Source organism: Malaclemys terrapin, chromosome 8 (genome assembly GCF_027887155.1).
Source record: "Malaclemys terrapin pileata isolate rMalTer1 chromosome 8, rMalTer1.hap1, whole genome shotgun sequence".
Classification (NCBI taxonomy): Eukaryota; Metazoa; Chordata; order Testudines; family Emydidae; genus Malaclemys; species Malaclemys terrapin.
Window position 1 is genome coordinate 83,867,492 of NC_071512.1, and position 13,216 is coordinate 83,880,707.

The window sequence follows — 13,216 nt, forward strand, 5'->3', positions numbered from 1 at the left end:
GTAGCTCTAACACTGCTGGCAACAGTCCAGATAGTAGCCCCTACTAGCCACGGGGATCTGAGGTGGCCACTGACTCTACTTTCATGCATACACAAAGTGAAGGATACACAACCATGGATTTCATGTGTCTCCAGTGCTTGGTGTGGGTAACTGTTGGGGAGATCATGCATAACTTGCATTGCAACCCCCTTCCCCAGACTTGTTTTATAGAATTCTGTCTTCCTCTGTGTTTGCAAGACAATTGGAGTGCTACTGCAATGTTCAAGTTATTTATGCTATGTAAAAGGCTAGCTTCACTGTAATGAAAGCTGAGATTGTCCTTGACATTTACTGAGTCCCAGAATTCAGGGGACCATGACCATGGGATCCAAAGGCTAGCTCTGTTCACTTGTTTCTTTCTGTGCATGCTTAGTGGGCAGGCTTGCCAAAATGATTCTGATGGATGCTTTTTTCCCAGGTGGGGGAGCAGTTCAAAGAATATGCTCCCTTCTGAACTCAGGTCAAGGAACATGCTGGCCACCATAGCTGAAAGCAAAACACCTGTGTCCAGGGCCGGCTCCGGGCACCAGCTTGCCAAGCAGGTGCTTGGGGCGGCCACTCTGGAGAGGGGCGGCACGTCTAGCTATTCGGCGGCAATTCGGCGGACGGTTCCTCACTCCTGCTCCGAGCAAAGGACCTCCCGCCGAATTGCTGCCGCAGATCATGATTGCGGCTTTTCTTTTGCCGCTTGGGGCAGCAAAAACCCTGGAGCCGGCCCTGCCTGTGTCCAACGATGACATGATGAACAATGGTTCTCAACTGCAGCTGACTCACAGGACTATCTTCCTTGTGTTCAGATCCAGCCATTTAACATAGATACAGATTTTGTGCCTGATATGTTTATTGCAGTGGAAGCGAGTGCTAAAATGTTAGGCAAGAAGGGTAGGTATGACAGTCAGGTACCTGGATAGTAAACATCCAATCCAAACTAGTTCAAAGAAATTACAGGAAAATAAATGACAGGGTTTGGACAAGATTTCTCTCTTAACTGGTATCTCCCATAATATAAAAAGAAAAAGACCTCACAAAAATTAGGAGAAAAGATTAAAAAAACTGGAAGAAAAGTAGTTGGGTTTTAAATGAGTCCAAATGAAGACGATAATGTAGCCAGTTGCTCATTGTTTAAGAAAAAGTCCTTCCAGGGATGTGTAGCTGTCATCTGTAAGTGGGACTACATAGTCGGCACCACATTTCTCTGATCTTTTACTACTTTTCAGACAAGTCAGCCACACTGCTACGGACTCACTTCAAGTGTCTATATTGATTTGAAAATATTTACTGATTCAAGTGTGTATATATCCACTTCCACTTCAAATCAGGAGAAATATTTTAAGTGACAACACAGTGTATTGTTTATGATACAGGAGGCAAGTTGTAGAAAGAACAATAAGCCTAGAATAGATAAAAGTACTTTTAAACAGTCCAACGATGGATGGTTTGTATTAAAGTAATGACTCAAAAACTTTCTTCCAAGCCAGATAACTCTCTGCATTGGAAGCCTGCATTAAGTGACACATTAGAAGTCACAAACGTGTATGATTTCACAGAATTACTTTCTAAGACATAAAACTGTAACATAATTCTGGTTGGAAAACACAAAACTTACTCCTAGGCAACTCCATATATTCATGATTTTGGAAAGTATGGAAAATTAACCGAAGTGATCTGACCCCTCACCTATTATTAGCAACAACTTTCAAGATTCTCAAGCCTGCCCATATAGTGTTCCTAATTTATTATTTGCCTTCATTTATGTCTTCCTAGTAGATATGTTCTTCGCTTTAAATAAGTGCTGCCTAAAAGACAGACTCAAAGAATTGTATTTATGCACAAGGCTTGAAATAAGACATCTCCTAACCTTTAATTATGAGTCACTGCCTAGGTTTCTGAAAAGCAGCTGAAATCCTATGATATGTTTTAAGAAGGTAAAATCCTGAGGTTGCTTTAAGACAGTTCTGTTACTTTAAATGTCACATACTGAAAGCCCTTGTTAATAAAGATTGGCACAGGTCGCACTGTCAAGGATAAAGAATCATTCCTAAATCCTTTGTTTCAGGCTACAGCGAAACCTAATCCCCATGGTGTTCTTGCCTGGCCATGCATGCATGTAGATATGCACCACTTTTATAGTACTAGTGCTTTCTTTCAAGCACATTGCTCCTGACTGCAAGGCATTTGATTTCTGGTAATTAATCAGCTCATCATACATGCTGTGTTTCTCCCTCAGGCCCAGCTCAAGTAAGTGATCCAAATCTGGCCCCAGGAAAGAAAAAACCATTTATGTTCTTAGTGCACAGAATGAAACCCTGATAAACAGTGCTTAGCTGAACGTTGAATTCATATGGCATTATTTTTCTTTGCAAACTATAAGTCTGTTTTTTCTTTCCAGGCTATAAGTCTATTTTTTATGGATGCCCTTTAAAATGGGAAATTCTTGTGTGTCCATAAGGAACCATCAAGATTTACTATATTATTTTAAAGTTTACACTGCAGCCTGTAAACTCATTGCCTGAAAACATTAGTGTTCATTATTTAAACACCATTTTGTTGAATGTTTACCTGTCTTCCTTTATCGGTGTGTTCCTTCATGTTTGGGTTGTCTGTGTAATAACCTGGTTACTGCTAATTTTATCAGTTGCAGCAAACAACCTGAGCTTGTGTTAGTAATTCTTCATGCCCAGAGATGTGGCAACTCTCATTCTTTTCAATTACTTACTAGTCTGCCTTAACAGCCATTTAAGAAGTTATGCTTTATTATTAAAGGATCTGTGAGAGCATTGGCAAACATGCTTAGCAGACATGCTCTCACCCTCTCTTAATATTAAAAATACTCTGTACAGTTGCAAAGATACCAAACTTAGCTTGGAAAGGCTACCTGTTCCCTGATCTCCATCAGTTCAAGAATGTGCGGCACTCCTCATTGTTCTGCTAATGCATTAGGATTTTGAGTAGTGGCTTCCCGCAGTGCTGAGACTTCGATCCTGCCAGCATTATTTCTAGGCTGCATTTCTTTGGCATGAAATAAGCTTTTTATGCTGGTCCTTTTCCCCATGGCAAAGGCAACGCACCAAAAGGAATTATTTCACCTAATAGCTCCCTGCTTCACACTGCTGTTTTGAGACTTAATTAATTAATGTTTGTAAAGTGCTTTGAGAGCCTGGGATTAAAAGGTGCTATAGAAGCACTGATATAAGTACTATTATTATTAGTTCCCAGTTCACTACAAGCTATCAAAAAGGCGAACTCAGTCTTCAGTGCAAAACTAGAAGAGGCTTGTCCACCCCAGTAAGGAGCACCTTACTGCTCTTTGTGGGTCATACATCAAAAGGACTGGTGTATAAAAATGTCTTGAAGTCACTGGTCAACTGATGCAGACTTCTAGCAAAATAGAGAGGAGGAGGGGGGAAAAAAGTATTTTGAGCATGTTATTTCTAGTATTCCTGTGCTGTTTTTAATTTCTCCTTTTCTTGTTCTAAGCATACCATCCAGATAAGTAAAATAAACCACAGTGGGCTACAGATTAAGTCAGATATCAAAATCATTGCATGCCGACCACGAAAACTCACTCATGCTGAACATTTGTGGGTTATCAGGATCAAAGAGCACCTTCAATACTTATCAAAAAACATAGCCCACCATGGTTTAGTCTTTATTAACTTGGTATGTATTTGAAGAACTCAGAGCTAATGCAGTCCAAGCCTAAGCATACTTTTTTTTGACTTAGGAAAACATTTATCCTCTCAAAGAGATATGTATCAGTTTGTAAATGTTGTGAAAGGGCAAAACAACATAAGGTTCACATATGCTATTGGACTGTCTGAATGCAAAAAGCTTTACAGGGTTGAATTATGCTTTGCACATGAAGAGAGTCAAGAACAAACTTGTCATTTCTGTAATATCAGTAAAGTTTATTTCACATATAAGAGGACATCATGCTATATGTCGATGATACAGTTTTTCTAGCTGGGATTTAAAATGTTAAAATGAGGGGAAAAAAAGGCGAAATTGTGTTGTGAAATCCTGGGTACCTGCAAACAGAGGGGTACACAACCAAGTGTAGGTAGTGCTGGGAATACACTGCATTACTTCCAGTGCTGCTTTTAGCTGATTAGGTCTTGTTCAGACACGAAGCCCAGAGGAGGTGAGCTCATATAAATGGCATTTTCTTTTTGCAGAAATTAATGTGGTTGTTAATGGGTGTTAGTTGTTATGATGGCCTGGCATTGCTATCAGCCATTTCAGTCTGTTCTGACTGTGCAACTAACATTTGTGTCTATGATGTTCAGCTGGAAAAATCTCATTTGATAAATTGAGTCTTATTTAAAAGTTCATTGAATACTTCAAAAATGCAGTAAAAAGCTGTATACGCAGATAGTTATGCATGTTTGCTTGCACGCACCTATATGGGGGAAGGAGAATAGCAGAATGTTATGGCATAGAATGTGGAATCTTAACTGATTGTTACGCTGAAAAACAGGTTTTAGGGTTCCCCTAGCTGTTGCCCCTTAATCTTGTGCTTCCTAAGGTATGGGGCTTCAGGGTAGCTAAGGAAAAACTTGGAGGACACGGATACAGCCTTCCAATAAACGATAGATTGACACATGCAGTATTCTTTACAAAACAAAATATCTTTTTATTGATGAAAATAATTATAATCTAATACACAAATCCCTTATAGATGTTATAAAACACAAATTCTTTACAAGCTAAGGAGTAACCCAACTGCAATAATATACAGCTGAGATGATTCTAAGCAGTTGCACCCTGTCACAGATGGCCGATCTGTCACAGGCTGCTGAAAGCCATTTCTAAATGCTTTAAATATTATACATTTCTTTAATATACATCTCTATTAACCCAAGCGTGCACATACGCACACACTAAATATTATACTATAACAGGCTTACTCTGTCTGACTTCACTTCAGTAACAGGGCTCTTTCTGTGCTGCTGCCCCCTGCTACTGCTGCTGCTGCATACTTGCTTGCTTCTCCACTCCTCAGTTTCTACTCCTTCAGTTGCTCTGCTCCAAACCTCTCAACTGCCCACTGACCGTTTGCTTTTTATACCGTCCTGTCAGCTATCAGATTTTTACTGCACATCGTCAGTACCAAACATTACCTCACATTCTGGATACACGCCAAGATTACCTCATTCTGCACATGCTCACTGCTGCTGTTTACCTCAGAGTTATGATCACCACATCTGATCTTTCCCCTACTTTTGAAGCTCAGCTCACCTTTTCCCTACGTTTGTACTGCACATAGTCAGAAATATCATGTCACCTGAAGCTTACAATCATTGTTTACCGCCATGATCTGAAAATCATTGTTGTTCACGACTTTGTGACTTTGCACATAGCACCTTTGTGACCTTTAGCTTACTTTCAGTGGTGGAGAACCACATGACCTGCAACTTCCAATGGTGTAGTGACTCCTGCTTATTCAAAATGGAGGTCAGGAATACAAAATGGAGTCCAGGGAATTTCTCCAGTATCATGACTGCTATACTTAGCTCTTCTACAAGCTTCCTATGTGAGCTTGGGCAAGTAATTTAAAATATCCCCAAGCTTCAGTTTCCTTATGCAAAATGGGGATAATACTTATCTACTTCACAACATTGTGTGTTTATTATCTAGATTATGATAGTACCCATGTGCTTTCCAAACACATAAGAGGAGACAAGCATGGCCTCAGAGAGCTTACAATCTATGGGGGGAGGAAGGGTAAAAATAAACCACCAGAGAGCAGGTAAAGGAAATAGTTAAAACATCGCTTTGTACATTTTAAGGCCAGAAAAGACCATTTCAACTTATCTCCTGCATAACATAGGCCCTAGCCTCTCACCCAGTCCTTCTTACATCAAAACATATAAAGCAGGGTGATCAGAATGATGACAGACACTTTTTTTGTCCTTTGTTTTAGGGAAGGAGTCTACAAGGGGAATGATGGGAAGGGACGGATGAGGGAGCAGAGGCACAAGGAGAAGAGTTGATGAAAAGAAGTGGGGAATGCAGCAGGAGGTGGAGCGATAGGAATAAAAAAGGGGGAGTTGCTAAAAAGGAAGGTGAAGAGGAGCATGATGGGCAAGAAAAGGGAAAAGGAAAGGGAGCATGATACTTACAGAGAACTGAGAGTAAATAGCCAACTAATAGATGGTTAAAAGTGACTGGAGCTCAAGGGGAAGGATTTTCAAACAAAGGGGACTTAGGCACACAATTCCTATTGATGTGCAATAGAAGTTGGGCTCCTAATTCCTTGTTGCACTTTTGACAATGTCCCCTTAAGTTTGACATCAGAAAGCTGGTGGGGATATGAAGAACCTTTAAAGGAGCCTTTGGAGTTGAAACTCCTGATCCTGAGCCTCAGTAAGATCCAGCATCTATGGCTGACTCCTACATTGAAGGACTGGCAAGCTTACACTTACCATGCTGGTGTTGCTGTTTGCACTTGGAAGAGCTCTGGGGGCTTTTCAAAATGAATGAATGCATATAAAAAAGTGCACCGTGATCCATGGATGGAAGGCAGAACATTCCAATTTACATATACTTTATAACTGATGTGCTTTAATGCTAGTTTTTGCATTTAATTTCCTTATTATTCCTTGTCATTTTGAGCAAAGAGGAACAGCAGGAGATAATGCATAGGCCTCATGGGAAATTCTGGTTAACCAAAAACTGTCAGTTATCTGGAGGAGGCTGGACAGGTCTCCACATTTTGATCGAAGCCCAAGTTCTATGGGAGCTGCCATGGTCTTTGGTTCTGCAAAAGTTTGTCATATCCACAGTCTGTGCTAATCATCTGGCATCACTTAAAAACAGCACCACTCTGCTGCACATCATTGGAGTCCACTGCTCAGGTAACAATACTTGCTATCTACTCTTACCCAAACAGCTCCCACTGTAACTTTTTTGCGGGGGGAGAGGTGATTGATTTGATTTGGAGACCTAAAAAGTTCCATAACTCTCTTTATAGTGAAATGCAAAATCAAGTCAGCAATCTATTCAGAAAACAGGTAGTTGTTCATTTAAGCCACATGCAATGCAAGTCTGTCAGGCAAAGAAGAGTGTCTGGGCATGCCTATATTTATATACAAATTAGACAGGAAACACCATCTGCCTTGGGAACAAACTAGTGGCCTCTAGAAGGTTTATAGGTTCAGTTCGGATTCTTACTGATTACTTACCTCAGAGCAGCTGAACACCCACAGCTTCTGACTTCTGTGAGAGTTGTAGTTGCTTAGCTCTGAAAATTAGGCCACAGGTCTGAAAAATGGGGTTGAAAGTCTTTGCACAGACCCAGAAAATTTAGAAGCATGTAAATGAAATGATGGTGAGGGGATGTGAGAGAGAGCGCATGAGTGAGTTACTGGAATTTTTTAGACCTTCGGTTTGTTCAAGTTTTGCAATAAGGTTCTTTGCCTTTCCAAACTAGTTCACTCATCCCTAGAAAAGATTAAAAGACCCAAGAAGCTTCCTGTAACAACAACAAGGAGGAGGAGCAAGCACAACTGGACTGTTATCTGAGTTTTCTCTCTGGCATCTTTCACCACACCTTCCTCTTACTCCATAGGCTTCCAGTGGGCTTAAAAGCTCGTCTGCAGCATAACTGTAAGTGGATTGCCTATGACAATGGACACGACATGAATTGGAAAACATGAAAAGCAAGCATACAGCAAAACAGCCATCTGCTCACCTTTGGAACAGGAACGTTGCAGAGCTCGTCTGTGCATTAGTGTTGCCATTTAATGCAGTTTTTAACAAAAAAAAAGTTAATAAAATTCATGGCTGTAGCTGACTCACATTATAATGTCATTCTAGAAAAAGGCTGTTCCACTGCTCCATGAAGCTGTGCACAGAAAGGTAATGCAGAATGTACAGCAAGCTGAAGTGTCTTGGGTTATATTACTGCAGATAGGTGGACTTCTAGCTTACAGGTCAGCTGGAACACATTATACAGCATTCCAGTACTGCCAGGATCCAACCACCTGTCTTTATGAAATATGCCATAACAGAAGGTGTCTCCAAGCCATAGAGCTATGGGTTCATTCACCAACTGTGCCAATATAAAAAGAACAGGAGTACTTGTGGCACCTTAGAGACTAACAAATTTATTAGAGCATAAGCTTTCGTGGACTACGTGCCACAAAGGGGATGCACAGCCATTATTTACATCACCACACTGCGCATCAGTGTCTTGCTGTGTGATAACGGTAATATTTTCCAGTAATGCGAAGGTGGCATATAAGATCAGTAGACACTTAGAACACTTCAGTGTTCTGTATTGATATTCCTGGTAATTTTCCATGCAGTGGTCACCAGTGAAGTCTTTCCACTTTTACATAAATACAGGGCCAGCTCCAGCATTTCTGCCGCCCCAAGCAAAAAAAAAAAAAAAAAAAAAAAAGCCACGATCGGCGGCGGCGGCAGTTCAGCGGCAGGTCCTTCGCTCCTAGAGGGAGTGAGGGACCTGCTGCCCCCGAATTGCCGCAGGTGCCACCCCTCTCCCTTGGCCGCCCCAAGCACCTGCTTGTTAAGCTGGTGCCTGGAGCCGGCCCTGCATAAATATGATTGATTGCTGGTGTTTGCAGTGAGTTAGTTCAGAGAATACTGAACACCACAATATGGTTAATAACTCCCACACAAAAGTGGTGAGGATGTTAATGGTAATCACTGTACTATGAATAGCCCAATTTATCAATCTACCTTACAAATTATGATGGTAACAGTCATTCTAAACCTGTATTTCTGCAGAGAAATGTTCTTTCTAAAGGCTGATTATAACTCCAATGCCTTTTAGATGAAATAGGTGCTAGGAGATAGTCACTTCAGTTTCATTTACATTATTAGATTAGGATTCTTAAACACTGTCAGTAATATTAATAACTGATTCCTGATTAGATCCTAAACATGGATCTGTGACTTTTCTGAAGAAAAAGTGAGAAGAGAGTTTTAAGCTAATGCAGGAATGTAGAGGAGGATATCCATGTCCTCAGCTAATGACAATTGGTGTTTTTCCATAGAATTATATTGATTTACACCAGCTGAAAATTTTGGCTTAATAAATTAAGCACTACATGACAGACAAATGTTAAATTTTAGAGAGCTAACGTTTAATAGTACATGTGTTTTCATTCAGGGACATTTAAGAGAAAGGAAATTTAACCACAAAACCAAACTACAGAAGTGTTCAAAATGCATGAAGAATGACAAAGGATTTGGCAAAATGCTGGGATCTCTACCTTATTGCAGAAGATGAGCCAAAATGGAAGAAGGAGGAGATTAGTCTAATCTTTTACCCTACTGAGAATTAGCGAACTAAAGACATGGTGTAATTTTTTTTAAAGGGCCTAAGTGACTTAGGATCCTAAATCTCATCGAGAGTCAATGCAACTTTAGCTCCTCAGTGCTTTAGGCCTGGTCCCCACTAAGTCCCCAAATCGGACTAAGGTACGCAAATTCAGCTACGTTAATAACGTAGCTGAATTCGAAGTACCTTAGTCCGAACTTACCGCAGTCCAAACGCGGCAGGAAGTCTCCCCCCGTTGATGCCGCGTACTCCTCTTGGCGAGCTGGAGTACCGGCGCCGACTGTGAGCACTTCCGGGATCGATCCCAGAACATCGATGGCGTGCCGCCGGACCAGCCGGTAAGTGAAGACTAGGCCTAAGTCACTTTTGAAAGTCAACCTTAGGCCTTTTTGAAAACTTGACCCCTAAAACTTTCTCCCCATTAGTAATCCTCACACAAGTGAGTAGCCTCACTGAAGTCAACATAACTTACTCACATAAGTAAGGTTACTCACAGGCATTTCAGGATTGGGCCATATGACTAACCAAATAATTAAAAAGGGCAGAAATTCTGATCCTACTGACTCCCATTGATTTCAGTAGGATCAGGATTTCATCCCAGAGGAGGAGATGGATAGGAAAAAATGCAGATGGGGAAAAATGGTGGATAGGCGGTGCAAATAGCTGCCTGCCAGAAAATCCACACACAGTTAAGGCAGTGCAAGGCCACCCACAAAACCCACCTTACATAAGGATGTTCAACAGGCCCTCTAAACAGGAAACATAGGAGGTGTATGGAACAGCTGATGTTGTCATAAGGATGTGGGGTGTGGTTACAGAAGTGAAAAGAGTTCACACTCTATATTGGGAGATAAGACTTTGCACTGCAGAGCAGAACCACCATCCTCAGGCTGCAGCTAACAGCAGGCTCTGTCATGTCAGAGATGTGATGTATGAACAGAAGAATATAGTTGTTAAATGTAAACATTTGCTTTAATGAGGGAAAACCACACAGGAGTGTCCTAAGGCAGGATGTAGGTCCTCATGTATTTTCCCATGTGGACCCTTACACTGAAATGGGCCTTATACTCCTGGCAGGAAAAATCAGCATTGGGGTGGGAATAGAGAAGGGCTGAATGTAGCCACAATGAATCCTGTCTTTGCAAGTTGGTTTTGTGCCCATGCTGGGGGATTTACATGTTGAGTCAGAATTTGGCTACAAGAAGAGGATTTGTGTGTTATTTTTGACATGTATATTTACGATTTTTATTTCTATTTTCATCCATAGTGTACAAGACAGTTCCCCCCCACCCCCCATTTTTTATAGTTACAATTAGCGGAAACTACGTATTTGAAAGATTCCTCAACTGGAAATAGAAGTCCAACAGGGGTGAAATAATTGCAGTCTCTAAAGCTAGAGGGAGAGAGATGGAGGATTTTAGAGGCACCTTTTTAAATACTCTCTTCACTATTTTCATCTCTCCCAAAACAGAGCACCTGTTACTCTGCTACTCTCCTTCGCCATCCTGCTTTTCTTTGGGTCTTCCATGTGAAAACAAGAATATTTGGCAACTGAAAAAAAGTCACCTGGCCTAACCCAGCATTCCTGCTTATTTTAGTCCTCTCTTAATCCTGCTTTCCCCAAACCTCTCCTCTGGGCCTTCCTTCTCCAAAAGAGGAGATCGACGATTAGTGATGTTTGGGTCAGATAGTTAGCAACCCAGTCCAACAGTAGCTCATTTAGCAACTTAACTTCCCCCAACTTCTACCCAACTCCAAACACCAGACCCTAGTCCAGCTATCTATCCCCTTATACAGTCCCCAAGATGTGTAAAAGGCATCTCTCCTCAGGAAAAGCATAGGAAAACAGATGGGTTTTAAACAGGGCCAGCTCCAGGCACCAGCTTAACAAGCAGGTGCTTGGGGTGGCCAAGGGAGAGGGGCGGAACCTGCGGCAATTCGAGGGCGGCAGGTCCCTCACTCCCTCTAGGAGCGAAGGACCTGCCGCTGAACTGCCGCTGCGGCTTTTTCCCCCCCCGCCCCTCCAATTGCTGCCGCTGATCGCAATTGCGATCCTGGCTTTTTTTTTTTTGCTTGGGGCGGCAGAAATGCTGGAGCCGGCCCTGGTTTTAAAACAGTATAAAGGGTCTTTATCTATAAGAGTTACATCCCTTGACAGATTGAACCTGATTGAACACTATTGGCTTAGTAAACATCAGAAAATAATACATTACTGGGATTTCTTTGGTAATTTGAATTTGTGGATTCAAGAGCCGACAGTCACATAATGATTGTTCCAAAGTACATTTCAGATGCAATTTAACTGAAGAAATTGTTGTAAATCAATACAATACATAATCTAATAAATTAAAATGGATTTGACAGATATGACTACTAATTAAAGAATTAAACAATAAAAAAAGACCTGAAGATGATTTGCCCTTGTAAACGTTCTCAAACAGGCAAATGCAGAATGTTTAATCCTTTCTCCCTGTACTGTGTAGTGATGCTGTCTGATCTGCCCTTTCAATCTATCTATTCCCAGCTTGGTTCTCCCTCTCCTGCATATTAAAAGTTTTTGTCACTATATTTCCTTGCTTAAAAGCCTAGCAAAACTTTAAACAACGTTTGCATGGAATGTATAAATGTGCCCAGCTAATCACTGAGGTAATTGTTGGAGACCAGAAGGATTAAAAGAGACTGTCATGACACTAGTTGAAACAGACAAAAAATTTAGGCTTTGAAAAGTCCCAATTTCCCCATTTATAATCAGGAAGTTGATTAACAAAGTTCAGTTTTGTATTACAGGGTAACACAGTGATAAGATGAAGCTTCAGTTTCCAGGCTGAAATAACATTTAATTCTAACAGTGACTTTTCACCTGGGCCATTTTGTTCTTTAAAAAAAATAATGGTTATATTACAAGTCATTAGGATGCTGCTGTAGTCTTTGAAGGCCACACAATGTATCCAGTATGCAGCGTGCTACTTCTGTATATTAACAGCTGGCTGTTACAGGAATTCTCAAAGAGCCAAGCATAGTTCTGTACAGCATCATGAATGAAAAGTGAGAGAATTGTTTTTATATTGTTCGAAAAGAAAAATGGCTTCTTGCATAATCGCATATTTCCAGCCTTTGCTTTTTGCAGTGTAAACTGAACTATATCTGTGGTCCTGCTGGAGCCATGAGAGCAATTTTTGTAGAATACAAACTGGGTTATGCAAAACAGTTTTATTCACTGCCACAGAAACTGGAATTCTTTCTAACAGCCTTGTGCCTTTAAAAAAGGCATTATATATGAGACTGGCAAATCCTCTTGTAATCGTCAACCTTCTTGAAAGATGGAATTCCAATTTAGGACTAAACAATTGACATGAAAGATCCACTTTTTGAAGATTAAAGTGATTTCACATGATTTTGTTTAGAAAGTGCTTAATCCAGTAATTGTGCCAAATCCCATTTTTCTTTTTCAAAAAGAATCTAAGATCACATTATGCTATTAGTAATAGCACACATCACAACATTTACATTTAGTCTTTTAAATTCACAGATGAAACTTTTAATGCATTAATATTGCTGGCACTGCCCCAAGTAGCTGATGTGGCTAATATCTTTATTTTCAGCTGTGTCTGATTGCAGTCTTTCCATTTGGATGTGGATCTGGCCCCTCTGATCCAGGAATTACCTCCAGGGGAGGTCACAGAACATACTATAACTGGGACTATACCTAAAGACCATGCAGGCACTTTTGTTAAAGCTATTTACTTAGGTCCAAATCCTGCAAACATGCATGCACTTAACTTTAGTCATGAGAGTTAAATTGTTCATGTACTTAAATCTTTGCAAAAAGAACAGGAGTACTTGTGGCACCTTAGAGACTAACAAATTTAT

At 40.7% G+C, this 13,216-nt stretch overlaps 1 long non-coding RNA gene across 1 annotated transcript; it reads right to left on the reverse strand.

The window, feature by feature from the left end:
* Positions 1–3,932: 3,932 nt before the first annotated feature.
* On the reverse strand, positions 3,933–5,045 carry LOC128841498 (uncharacterized). Its single transcript, XR_008445861.1, has 2 exons — positions 4,947–5,045; positions 3,933–4,438 (listed from the first exon to the last, which is right to left on the reverse strand). It is a non-coding gene; the product is annotated as an uncharacterized LOC128841498 (long non-coding RNA).
* Between the last annotated feature and the right edge of the window lie 8,171 nt (positions 5,046–13,216).